The sequence below is a fragment of the Acyrthosiphon pisum genome, chromosome X (assembly GCF_005508785.2).
Source record: "Acyrthosiphon pisum isolate AL4f chromosome X, pea_aphid_22Mar2018_4r6ur, whole genome shotgun sequence".
NCBI lineage: Eukaryota > Metazoa > Arthropoda > Insecta > Hemiptera > Aphididae > Acyrthosiphon > Acyrthosiphon pisum.
The window spans coordinates 34,432,604-34,445,600 of NC_042493.1; positions in this window are offsets into that span (position 1 = coordinate 34,432,604).

Consider the following 12,997-nt stretch of genomic DNA (forward strand, 5'->3'; position numbering starts at 1 on the left):
TAGAAGGTTTGTAAGCATCATTTTAGATAATTTTTTTGTGAAGAATATATAATTATATAACAAAAACACTCCACAAAACTCCGTGTAAGTAAAAAAGAAAACCCGCTCTAAAAGTTGTGATACAATTTTGTATATGTTTTTGAACTATAGATATAATTAATGTTCAAATAGTCTGCTAAAAATTAAACTTGAGTAGGTGACTTTAAAACACTTGATTAGTAATTACTAATTTATATATTTATATATTTCTTATTAATACACCGAATATTTCAATGAAAGTAAACTATATTAATATGTACTCACTATGCTATATTATTTTTAAATTTCTAACTTAAGTCTTCCAGCTAAGTTCCATTATTTAACTGTCTATTCTACAACATAAATGATGAATAAATGATATCTATAGTTCAAAGACTATTAGTTATACAATGGTACCTATATGTAACACAACTTATAAAGCGATAGTTTTTTTTAGGGGATATCAGTAATTTATTGTTGATACCTATCTTTAAGCTTATTATTTCGGGAACATATTGGTTTTCTAATTCTTTTTTCTTTTTTAAAAAAAAAATGACTTTAAAAAATAAGTTAATAAATTATTGCCATTGATTTCAGAATATAATATCAGTAGTAGGGGTAAACAAGTGATTATTATTATTTTTTTTTTCTTGTATATTGGTTGCCGCATTGGTGTCGGATAGTGCATCGTAATTCATGTCCGGAGAATATTATCTAATAAAATTTTTAAAATACGCTACAATAATTTCTAGTTAAATTAGCAATAACTCTGTCGATGTATTGTTCAAAATGATTAGAAAAATACAGCATGCACATCTACGTGAAATGTTAAACTACCTAGGTGATTAAATTTTAAAACTTCATAATTTAAATAGAAGGTTTCTATGCTTTCTCAAGAAATTGTTTTCGTGAATCCTGTTGCTTCCTGTAATTATTAAACCCAGAAAGCTATCGCATGTTGTATTGTCTATGTGTGCATTTTAACGCCCTCTTTTCTTTTTATACTTAGAGTAACCTTGCCGGATCGTTGGAATATTACATATATTATATAAAAAATATAAAAGTATTAAAAATTAATAAAATATAATACCGACAATAGTTGATGTGGTTTTCGTCTAAATATCATTGGTGAATGATAGATTTCACATATAGACAAAGTCTACAGTGATTTTAATTAAAACCATTCGGTTATTATATATTAAATGTTATACATGTAGTTCACAACGAGGTAAATATAAAAATAAAACCATACCTTGTTGTTTTTAAATATTTTAAAAAGTAATATTTGTAATTACCAGTCAACTAAATTGAATTAAAAATTTTAGTATTAAAATGTTATTTTTATTCTTATATATTATGTATAAAAATTAAGGCTTATTTTAGCACATATTACAGGATTTTTAAGCGAATAAATGCATTTTATTTTGGTATTTTTCGGTGTATAGACTTCCAGACCCTAATTATAATGTTAATAACTGTACAATTAATCCATTGTAACCGTTTAAATCAATCGATTCACTGCAGACAATTTTACTCTGTTAATGAGGGTTAAAAAAAATTAAGGGCATATTTCAGTGATTTTAAGTGCATAAATGCATCTATATTTCGGTAATGTTCGTTGCATATACTTCCGGACCCTAATTATAGATAATAACTTATAATAATTGTGCAATTATTCCGTGGTAGCTTTGCAGCACAATCAGTACACTGCGCGGTCTATTTTACTCTGTTAAAGAAGGTCAATAACATTCTATTACAATTATAATATTTACAACCCAATACAATAATAATTAAATAGGTACAATATTTGTTTAAAATAGAAATAATGTAAGTCCATTTTATTCGTGAATTATTTTGAATTTATATGGCATAAAAGCATCTTTGGGATTTTTAGGGCATTACATTCCCAACTCTAGTTATAATATAACATTATTCGTAAAATGGCATAACACATTAATATATATTACCGAAACATTTAGGTACCTATATTATAATCAGTATTTCACTATATTGAAAATGGCAACGTATTACATAATTGTATACATAATATCGTTATCTTCATTATTATTATTTAGACGTAAATATTATTACGTCTGAGTAACCGTATTATAATACAGCCTTGACGGGTGATCGTGGAATGTGCCACGACGAATAATATTATAACGCAGTCGGTCCACAATCATATATTATTCAAATCGATATATATAAATCAATACCTACATCCAGCACTGTCGTTCGAGTAACATCTCGTCTGATCAGGCAGTCATGACTAATAAGACCCGAATGACGTGAATATTATAGATAGATAATATTTGCAATTTAACCACAATCACGGTCATCATCAGTCATTGGACAAAAATTATTATTATAATAATTCAGTGATGGACGAAAATTCTCGTCTCTGCGAGTTAAATAAATCTTAAAATTCAGTGTTTTTTAAATTTTTACTTTACGTCTCCCGGGATCTTTTCCGTCGTCACAGTGATTATGTAATAAATTCAAAACTGTATATGAATTACGAATTCTGGCAGTCAAGAACGAATCCAGGGGGATTAGTGGGTTTAGCTTCTCCCTTTTGGAAATTTTATATAGGTACTATAAATTAAAAATATATAATGTGAGCACAATTGTTAATATTTTTATAAAATCTTATCTATAATGGCATATCACACATATTATGATCACATATAATTACATATTATTATAAGCTAAAATTATAATTCTATTTTTTTCTGAAAAAATTTTAGCCCCCACCCCACCAGTTTCAGATTTTTAGATCCTTGCCCACTGGCAGAGTCGGTTTGACCCACTCGACTACCCGGCAAGGGGAGCTCATAGCCAAATGGGAAAGTGTATATATTTAAATCACTTATGACTTGGAACCATGACTTGTGTTCCAATCTAATGGATTTGTATCAACATTGAACATTGTAATAATATTGAAGTCTGTTTTATTTAACACATTATAAAATATATAGCATTCGAATAGTTCTTATACCTCAATCCACATAATAGTTGAGACATGAGTGTGAAATACAATTTTGAAAACTAAAATCTTAAAAACCAAACTTAGATTCTCAATAAGCCAATAAAATTTGGAATCCAACCCTATAATTTGTCTGTTGGAAAAACAAAATAAAATGTTTAATGTATTAAGGTCTTCCAGTATAGTGAAATAAAAAAAATTAACGATAGTTTGTAATTTACTCAATTTATTTTATTAATGTTTATTAATTTTTTTTTACAATCTAAGGAATATCGTACAATAAGAAAAAAGTAGACGATATATATTCTTATATAAAGAGGTAATGAAATTTAATAATTCTAAAAAAATATATAATAAAAATCGAAAATTTCTTAAATAAATAGCATAACTTTCCGGTAAACTTTCTAACTGGAAAATAATTTACAAAATTTGAAAAAATGTTTATATAAATAGCTCAAAATGAGTCAAAATAGTTTGAAAATTGTATATTTTTAAATATTTGGTGAAAATGTCATCTTTCTAATAGGTTATTAGTTTATGAGTTACACCAAAAAAAATATATTAAATTTTTTCAAAAATTAGATTTGCGTAAAAATTACTATTTTTTCACTTTTTTCCCACCGACACTTTCTACAACTACTGATTATTTTCAATTTTGACCTGTGAAAAGTACCAATTACATTCACTGACGCTGATTTCGTAAATCAACGCATATTTAATACCCCAAATATTGATGACAGAAAAAAAACACATCCTGTAGTATCGCTACACTAAGAATCTAAAAAGTATGAAAACATTGTTGATTTGATTAGTTGTATTTTTTTTAAAATAATTTTAAAGTAGATACAGTTAATTATTTTTTAATTAAAAATAAAAATAATTTTATCGCAATGTATTGAAGGTAACTTAAAATGTTTTTCTAAGTCAGTTGGGGGCTTTGAGGCCCAATGATCATGAGCCAGACCGACACTGAATACTAGTCCTTATTATTTGCTGGTATACAGTCTTCCGCTGTAAAACTATTTCCTTTTATATACCGACTGCCGCCCGTCATTGTATAGAAAGATAATAAATACATGTCATAAGGTTCATACTGTGCGGACACTATGCGACTATACGATACTGCACGTTTTACGTATAGGTACTTATTTCTTTTCCGACCCGAACCCGTTCTTAACCAGACACATGTTATATATATATCATATTTATAGGATTCAAAAAGGGTCATACGTTTATGAGTTATGTATATAGACGGTATACGCCCTCGCGGCAAAGGACATATTATTACCGTCGTCGTCGCCTTTATATTATAATATTATATACATTGAGTTCAGTCCTTTTTTCGTTTTTGTCGTAAATACTATGAAATATTATTGTGTGCTGCTCAAAATGTACTATACGTGCGATTTTATCACGTTTGAATGAGACGATGAAACTTATATTTTATTATGCATATGTGATCGAAACGAGTTTCTGACGCAAACAAAACGCAGACAGTTGCACGTCATTATGACAAAATAGCCAGTCTGTAGCAATGTTTTTCAAACTTTTAAACTATGAAAACTTATTTACTTAATATATTAATTTTTATCCATTCTATTACTTATCTAGTTTAAGTGACTTGGTGACCACTGTTACTTCAATATGCTCTCTTATATATTTGATGAGAACTCACTGTTTAAGTGACCATGGTTAGGCCAGTCGGCACTGTGTCATTTCGATTTAATATAGTAGGTTCATATAAATTATTACACTTGATGAGTCATTAGTATCTATTTAAATTTAATATGTATTTTGTGATTTTATAATAAAAAAGGTCGACAAGTTAGTACTACTCTGCTGTACAGTAGTTATCGAGCGTGTCGTTTTAATGGATATGTTATATTTGAACTCAATGATAAATCATAGTATACTAATAACGATTCTGAGCGGAGAAGTTGTGTCAGCCAGCATACCTACTTGAATAAATAATCAAATTTAATAGTTAAAAAAATAAAATAATCAAAATCAAAAATATCTCATGGATATAAATAGCGTGACTTTCCGGTGATTTTTTTTCTTTTTGATAGAGGTGGAAATCTTGTAGAGAGTCTTCTATTAAAATTTCTAATGCTAGCTATAAAAAGAAAAACTGTTATACATTTCTATCTGAAAAATAATTTACAAAATTTGAAAAAATTTTCATGGCTGTAAAGTGTAAATAGCTCAACAAGAGTCAAAATAGATTAAAAATTGAAATAAAAAAAACCCCATCATTGTAAAATCAATACATTATTCTTTCGTTCCGTTCAAAATCTAAGATCTGTTTTTAAATTTTAGTAATTTACTGTCAAGTAAATTTTTGAAATTTCTGATTTCCTATTTACCAATTTTGATGAGGTGCACCTAGCGTAATAGTTTAAAATGTCTGGATTTCATCCACTTTTTTTAATCAAGATAATAATATCGAATATTCGAACAATATTTCATAGCAACAGATAACTATAATACCAGCTACCTATACTGCAATATATCTCGATGTTGAGCAATTTCTCATAAAACGTACCTACGATACAAAATATATTTACAACATTTATGGTCATCAATCATTTAGGAAATATAATGTAATTATAAAATATATATGTAGATAATTTATTATTGTACAATGTACATATTATTATATATCATCTCAATTCGAATTACGGGTTTACATTTGTTGACTTAGTTTACTGGTAACTCGTGGATTATGGAATATAATTAATCATGTTTTTGTCACTTGTACTTTGGTACTCGAGGGTTTAAAATCAACGTAGGCGGATGTATAAATAATATTTATTTTTCGATGGGACAAAATAATATCTAAGGCGTAAAAATGAAATGCTTGTTCAATCGATCTTCTGGCGCAATATTATTTTGTGTCAGGAATTCCATCAATTATAATGACCATATGTTGAACAGTGTTACGCCTACGCAACCTTAAATAAAAATTAGATATTATTTTAATTTTGTATAATCGATTTGATAATAATATTAAATACCATACCTACTCTAAAAGTCTTCAGCCATTTTCATGCATACTATGTTAAAACTAATAATTTTACCAAAGTTTAGAAATTGTCGAAACTCGAAGTTGTTTCTTATTGTTTCTGTTGTAGTGTTGAGAGAGGAAATGGGTCAGTTACCATTTAAAATCTTCGATAGGTATCATTGTAGGTTCTCGAAAAATGACTAGTTTTATAATAGGTCAATTTACTCTAATTTTAAAGCAACACAAAATTTCTTTTGTAGTACATTCGTATATCATCACATTAGTCAGGTAAGATTAGGTTAGATCAGATAAAACCTCCAAAAAATTTTCAAAATCTTAAAATATTACAATTATTTGACGTATATTTTTAATTTTTATGTAAACACATTTTGTATAAGAAGATGTTTAATTTATAATATGATTTTTAATATTAATTCAAGGACTCCACTGTGTTGTATTTTACATTGTATAAATACACCCTTATTGAATACATATTTGAATATTATATTTTAATAGTCTAAATGTATTAAATATTTATAAAAATCGATTGATGAACATTACAATATAATATTACCAAACGAATATTTGCGTGCATGTAAAGAATTTTTTGTCGTTAAAATATTTTCATATAAGTACATGTTCTATGTATACTGTATATAAGTATGAAAATATGAAATGTAGCCTTGAACTAAGTTATTTCCTTTCTTAAGATAGGTACCTACCAGCTATTTGGTTATGTCTAGAATTAAAATAATATAATTTAGTCATATTTCAGTTATTTCAAGGAAACTGCGAGTATTTTGTTTTGATTATATTAAGATCCACCCCAGGATGCGACTAAAGCTGCAGCACTTCAGTAGTTGGCGATATTTCGACATCGTTGAATGAAACGGCAATCACAACCACGAAAACAACAACAACAACAACAACAACAACAATAATACCTACCGAGCCGCGTATCCACAGTGATGATTAAAAAAATATATTATATTATCACATTATGATAATATATTTTTAGGTACCTAATATTATAGGAGACGACCACGGGTCGGTTTATCTCGGAGGCGTTTTGGTCACGTCCAGTGCTGCAGCAATCTGGTGCCTTCTTTCCTCTCAAAAAGAGAAGTTGCACACTGTTCGACCGGAAGAATAACGACAGGTAGGTGCAACTATTATTTTTATTTTTATTTTTTTTATGTTTTGAACATTTAAAATTATTTGGGGAGGGGGGGATTACTAAAGATTACTAAAAATCATATATTACCAACGAAACGGCTGTCACAACCACGACAACAACAACAACAATCATTGAATCATATATAATATTATCTGCCGAGCCTTTTTCGCAGTGACGAGTAAAAAAAAAAAAAAACATTATATTATTATGATAATATTATATTAGGTGCCTCTATATTTCTATAAAATACTAGGTATAGGAGACGGCCGCGGGACGGTTTATCTCGGAGGCTCTTTGGTCGTGGATCGGTCCGCGCCCATACGTGCCGGAGCAGCAGCTGGTGCTTCCCGACCAGAGACGTTGCACATTGTTCGGCCAGATGAATAACGACAGGTAGGCACCTAATATTATAATAAAACTTATACGCCTATGCGTGTTGTGCGTATTTCCATGCCTTGGTCGTGACTCGCGGCGGAACTTCGCTGCAGCCACCCAGTCACGATTTCGCGTAACACCCCCTCCCGACCAACCCCACCGCCCACCCACAACGACGCACCGTCCGCGACCCTGCCGAGCGGAGTTTCGATTGTCTATATAACCGTGTCTATATGGCTGCACGGTCGAGGAAAACGTTCACGTGCTTATGTTTGACGATCGTATAATAGTTCTCCACAATAATATCTAATGGTAATATTTAGATAGGCATAGGTATTATTATTATGACGATCGTCGTATGATATTATTATTCTTTGTGAAACCTATCTTTTAATGAAAATATGTATTATCCATTTCACGAAACGACTTTTTCACACTTGGTGAAATACGAAAGTATTTCATGAAAATGGTTACTTTTTCATGAAATGGTCGCTCCGAAAATTTGACATCCTGTAATTTTTTTTTACAATGGGGTCAATAAAACATTCACCACACAATATTAAGAGTATGACGTGCATAACATGGAAAATTGTACGTTAAGAATAATCCATTCAACTCTGTGGAATATTACAGTGAACTGCCATATTATTGTCAATTTTTCAAGTAATAATGTTAAGTAGTGAATCTCTTATGTTTTTTTTATATTTCCATATAAATGCATTATGCTCATAACTCGCTAGTCGCTTTAAAATTAAAATATAAAAATAACTTATGAATTCACTAGATAATATTCAGTATTATTAGCAGAAAATTTGATAATATGACAGTTCACTCTAATATTAAACATAATAGAGTTAAATGGATTATTTAGAACGTACATAATGCTATGAACGTGCATAACACATGTGGGTGTAGTGTCCTCTTATCTTTTCATATTATACTCATGTCATATTATTTAATAATGTACATGAATTTTTACATAATAGTAAATACCTACAACTAAGTCCTATTTATATAAAGATACGTTAAGTTTTTGTTATACACAGACATTTGTATGGACATTTAATTCAAATAAAAAAAAAAACTTAATTTAAAAAAAAAAACATTTTATGTAAATTAAAACATTAAATAGCATCTTATAAATAAATCAATTTTTATACAAAATGTTTTTACATGCAATTAGGTCATTGTTCGTATCTACACGTCCTATCTGATGTCTCCACCTTATAAATAGGTGTCAACGTACTACCTAAATAGCAAATTTGTGTTTGTTCCAATTTTATGTTGATAGTTATAACATTAGAGTTATTCTCATAAATTGTTTTTTACAATATTTTAACTATCTATTGAACAAGATATGTAAAATATCACAATTTAAAAATGCTTATCCCTCGCTCTAAAATTAAAACATCGATAAAAAAAAACCGTATTAATAGAAATTAAATTGAAATTTTGATATAGTGGTTATATGTTTTTTTTATCTTTATTGAACATCGTGATTAATCACACAATAATAAATCGAAAATATCACAAATTTAATTAAATACCTTGAGTCATATTTAAAAATTAAAACGCGTTTTGCTAAATAGATAATGATTTAAAAACATAGACAGAAATAGAAAACATCACATATTATCTCACAAGTTCACAATTACAAATAATATTATAATATTAGTACTATATTAATAAATAAACTACTAAGAGTAAAATATATTTTTGAAATACCAAAGCCAATCTCGTGTCTATATTGTGCCCTAACGTTGTAGATGGATTTATGTCCTTAGGCCTAAAGTACCTATGCGTTTTAGGAAAATTCATGCAAGCACATTCCTCCTACATTTATTTATAGAAATAATAATATATATTAATTAATAGCAGAGCTTTAAACTCGTTACCGAACATCGACGCGGTGATTTCCCGGAATTTCGAAAACCTAACCGTTTACCGCTATTTTAAGCCTATTTTTTCCCGGTTATCGGTTACCGGTTACCGTGAGTCACGATTTGTATAACGGTTGTAAGCCCTGCTATTTACTAGTATAATATTTACTTCGTATGGAAACCTAAACAACAGTGGCTACTGGCTATTCAATATATTAAGGAATTCTATGAAAATACATTTTGTCGTGATGTCAGCACAAACCCACAAGTTACAAATTAAAACTAAAATCAAAATATACATATATAAATATTATGAAAATATAAATGCTCTGGGAGGGATATATGTCCCTCACCCTCCCTTAATTAGCCCCCTGCCTGAACCTAATAATAATATTATAATACAAGAACTAAAAAAAACATAAAACCTATAAAGAGCATATTATAGCTAAAACAATACAATTAAATTCAGTGTAATTATCCGATGCGTATTTGCCTTACTAAGTAAAGAATACGAAATTAATTTAAATCAAAGTATCTTCATACAGACTGGTACGAAAATAAACCGAATTATAATCCGAATATATCAGAATTCTTCCGTACACTAATTTAATATAAAATTATGATTTGTACGCATTATAAAGTATAATGAATCATCGGTTGTATAACGAACCTATCTTGTGAATGTAGGTACCTACATTGTTACACGTATAGTGTTCGTCGGCGAATCAAGTAGATTTATTTTTTTATTTTTTTTTAGGCATAAACGTAACGATCACACTCCGCACGTGAAAAAGTACTTAGGTGGTGCGACATTGCCAGATTTTCCTAGGTTTGCGCTGTTCGCGATATTTGTTATAATATTATACCTATGACGTTGTGTAACAGCCAACGGTTAATGTATTCGACATATTTCGTTTTACAATGTAAATGACAACTACTGCAGACGACATTGTATCGCGAATTGAACACGTTTTGGCTTCTTGTCGTATTCGCGATCAATATCGCAGTTTGATGCGATCTACAAAGGTATAAATGGTATATTATTATTATTAAAAAATGATCGACGGAAAATAGTCGATCGCGTTGGCTTGAATTTTTACAAAACGCTTACAAATATAGTACCTAAATTTAAATTTCCAGTTTATAACTTACTGCAACGCACGTAAATTATTAAAAAAATTAAACTATTTAAATATTATAATTTACCCCAACTATTTAGCATATTGCAAAATCTATATTTAGTACACACTCCTTATTTATACGCTCTCAGCTCTGCAAACATTATATTATAGTCTATGACATATAATAATATAAAAACCTACCTATGCAATTTATGTATGTTCTGTTATGTATTTCCTGATGTTCTGTAGAAAAATGGTTTGGAATATATGACATCAGTACCTATACATTTAGTCGGTGTCAAAGTCAGAAATAATTAATATTAGGTATATGTTATACCTTAGTTACCTTATAGGTTTTGCATGTTTTTTAGGTTTTTCTATTACATATTATATTCTTAGATAGAAATTTGTTTTATTTAAGTTTGTATAATATCATATCTGTGTCTGTATTTTAGGTACAATTATGATGTACAGATTATATAAAATTATCGTTTATTTATAAATTGTCGGGAATTCTATATTGCTACGGAGTCTTGGAGATATACATAGAATGCAACTATAATTGTTGCTCAATGAAACTCTCTTAATTAAGAATCTTATGTGTAAGTGTTCGTACTTGTAATTGTTAAATAATTATAAACATCTTCTTTAATTTTCATTGAATAATTGAAATATAAAAAATGTATAATGCATAATTATAAATTGTTCATGCTTAACTGTTTTGTAGTGCATAAATATCCAAATGCAAGTTACCTATATTACTTAAATTATTATGATATTTTAGAATTTCTGGAGTAGCTATAATTAAATATAATATTTATCATTTATTAATGATATTTTACATAAACCTGGCTCTCCACATATCATTAATTAGAGAATGATACTCATATAATACAATGCACTTTAGCTTTTTACTCGAATTAAGTAGGTATTAACATTCTATTTTATAACGATTAGATATACGTATACCCTTTAAGTATAAGTCGTACTTATATAAATGTTATCGTTTCCGCATTACAGTAATAGCTGGTAAGTATATATAGAACTTTAAAGTTATTTATAAACTCACAAGAATACTTACTAGAAAAAATATACCCTAGTGCTCATATATACGTGATAAACAATTGTATTTTGTAAATGATTATAATATTATATAATTTTAATATTTACAAACATTGGTTTATTTGATACTCTTGAATATTATACGCTGATTAGTATAATAGTATTAATATAATAGTTTTAATAGATATGAACTTAAAAGTCAAAATGTTAAAAAAAAAAAAAAATGTTTCATTAAAATTTACAATTTTATACTACTTACACAATTGTACCTTAGTTACCTTCGTTTTTCCTTAATAATTTATCTATTCAAATTCTGATTTTTAGAATTTCTGTATACGTCTTAAGGACAAAATTGTCAAATACATAAATTCTATATAATTTTATAGGTGTCCCATGGTGATTCAAACTTATAATTTTTCAAATGAGAACCTACCATTATTACTTTATATTATTATAAGCCGATGTTTTTTTGTTGAAAATGTTAATGTATCTAAAACGAAATTCTAGCGAATAGTATTTTTTAATTATTAAAATGCAAATATTTACTAAGGATTAAATATATGTTATCTTTAATCTAGTAGGTACTTATTATAGACAGACGGTTCATTTTTACAAAATATTAAATGTAGATATATTAATAATATTAATTGCTATAATTTTCTAATCACCATAGACTCATCTACCATATTTTCCAAACCTATTATCGTGGACCTATAATTATTTTTAGTATACAAAGTTACAAACACTCAAAAAATACTTTTATAATTTCCATTTAGATGGACTAAAATATTTTTAAAAAAATAATCCACCCGATAATTCACAGAAAAATTGTGATTGGCATTCGAAAAAATAATTATAAATATCGGTGTACCACCACATGTCACTAACTGAACTAGATTGGTATGATAAATCCAAATATTTTAAAATAAGATAAGTTAACTTAACCTAATTAGGTATCCCATAAAAACAGTATTCAAATAAATATTGATTGCCAAACTAAAAAATGGGTGTGAATCACTTATTATGCATAATTAATATTTACACTATTCAACTATCACATTATTTCGCATAGTTAATAGCCACGCGTTGTTCAGAATATTTAAACGGAGCCATATTTACTAACGAAAAAATAAATCAAAATATTATCTAAAAATTAAAATCTCACCAGACAAATCATTCATTCCAAATTGATTGTTTGCCAATTCATTCCGTCGGCGAGATTAATCGATTTGTAATGACTTGCGTGAAGCCGTTTTTATAATATGAAATTGTGCTGAATAGTATCTATTAGGTAGTACTTATATAGATTCGTATCTCTATTATTGAAAACATGTTATTCCACGTGGTTATTGTATTTAAAATAATATGACG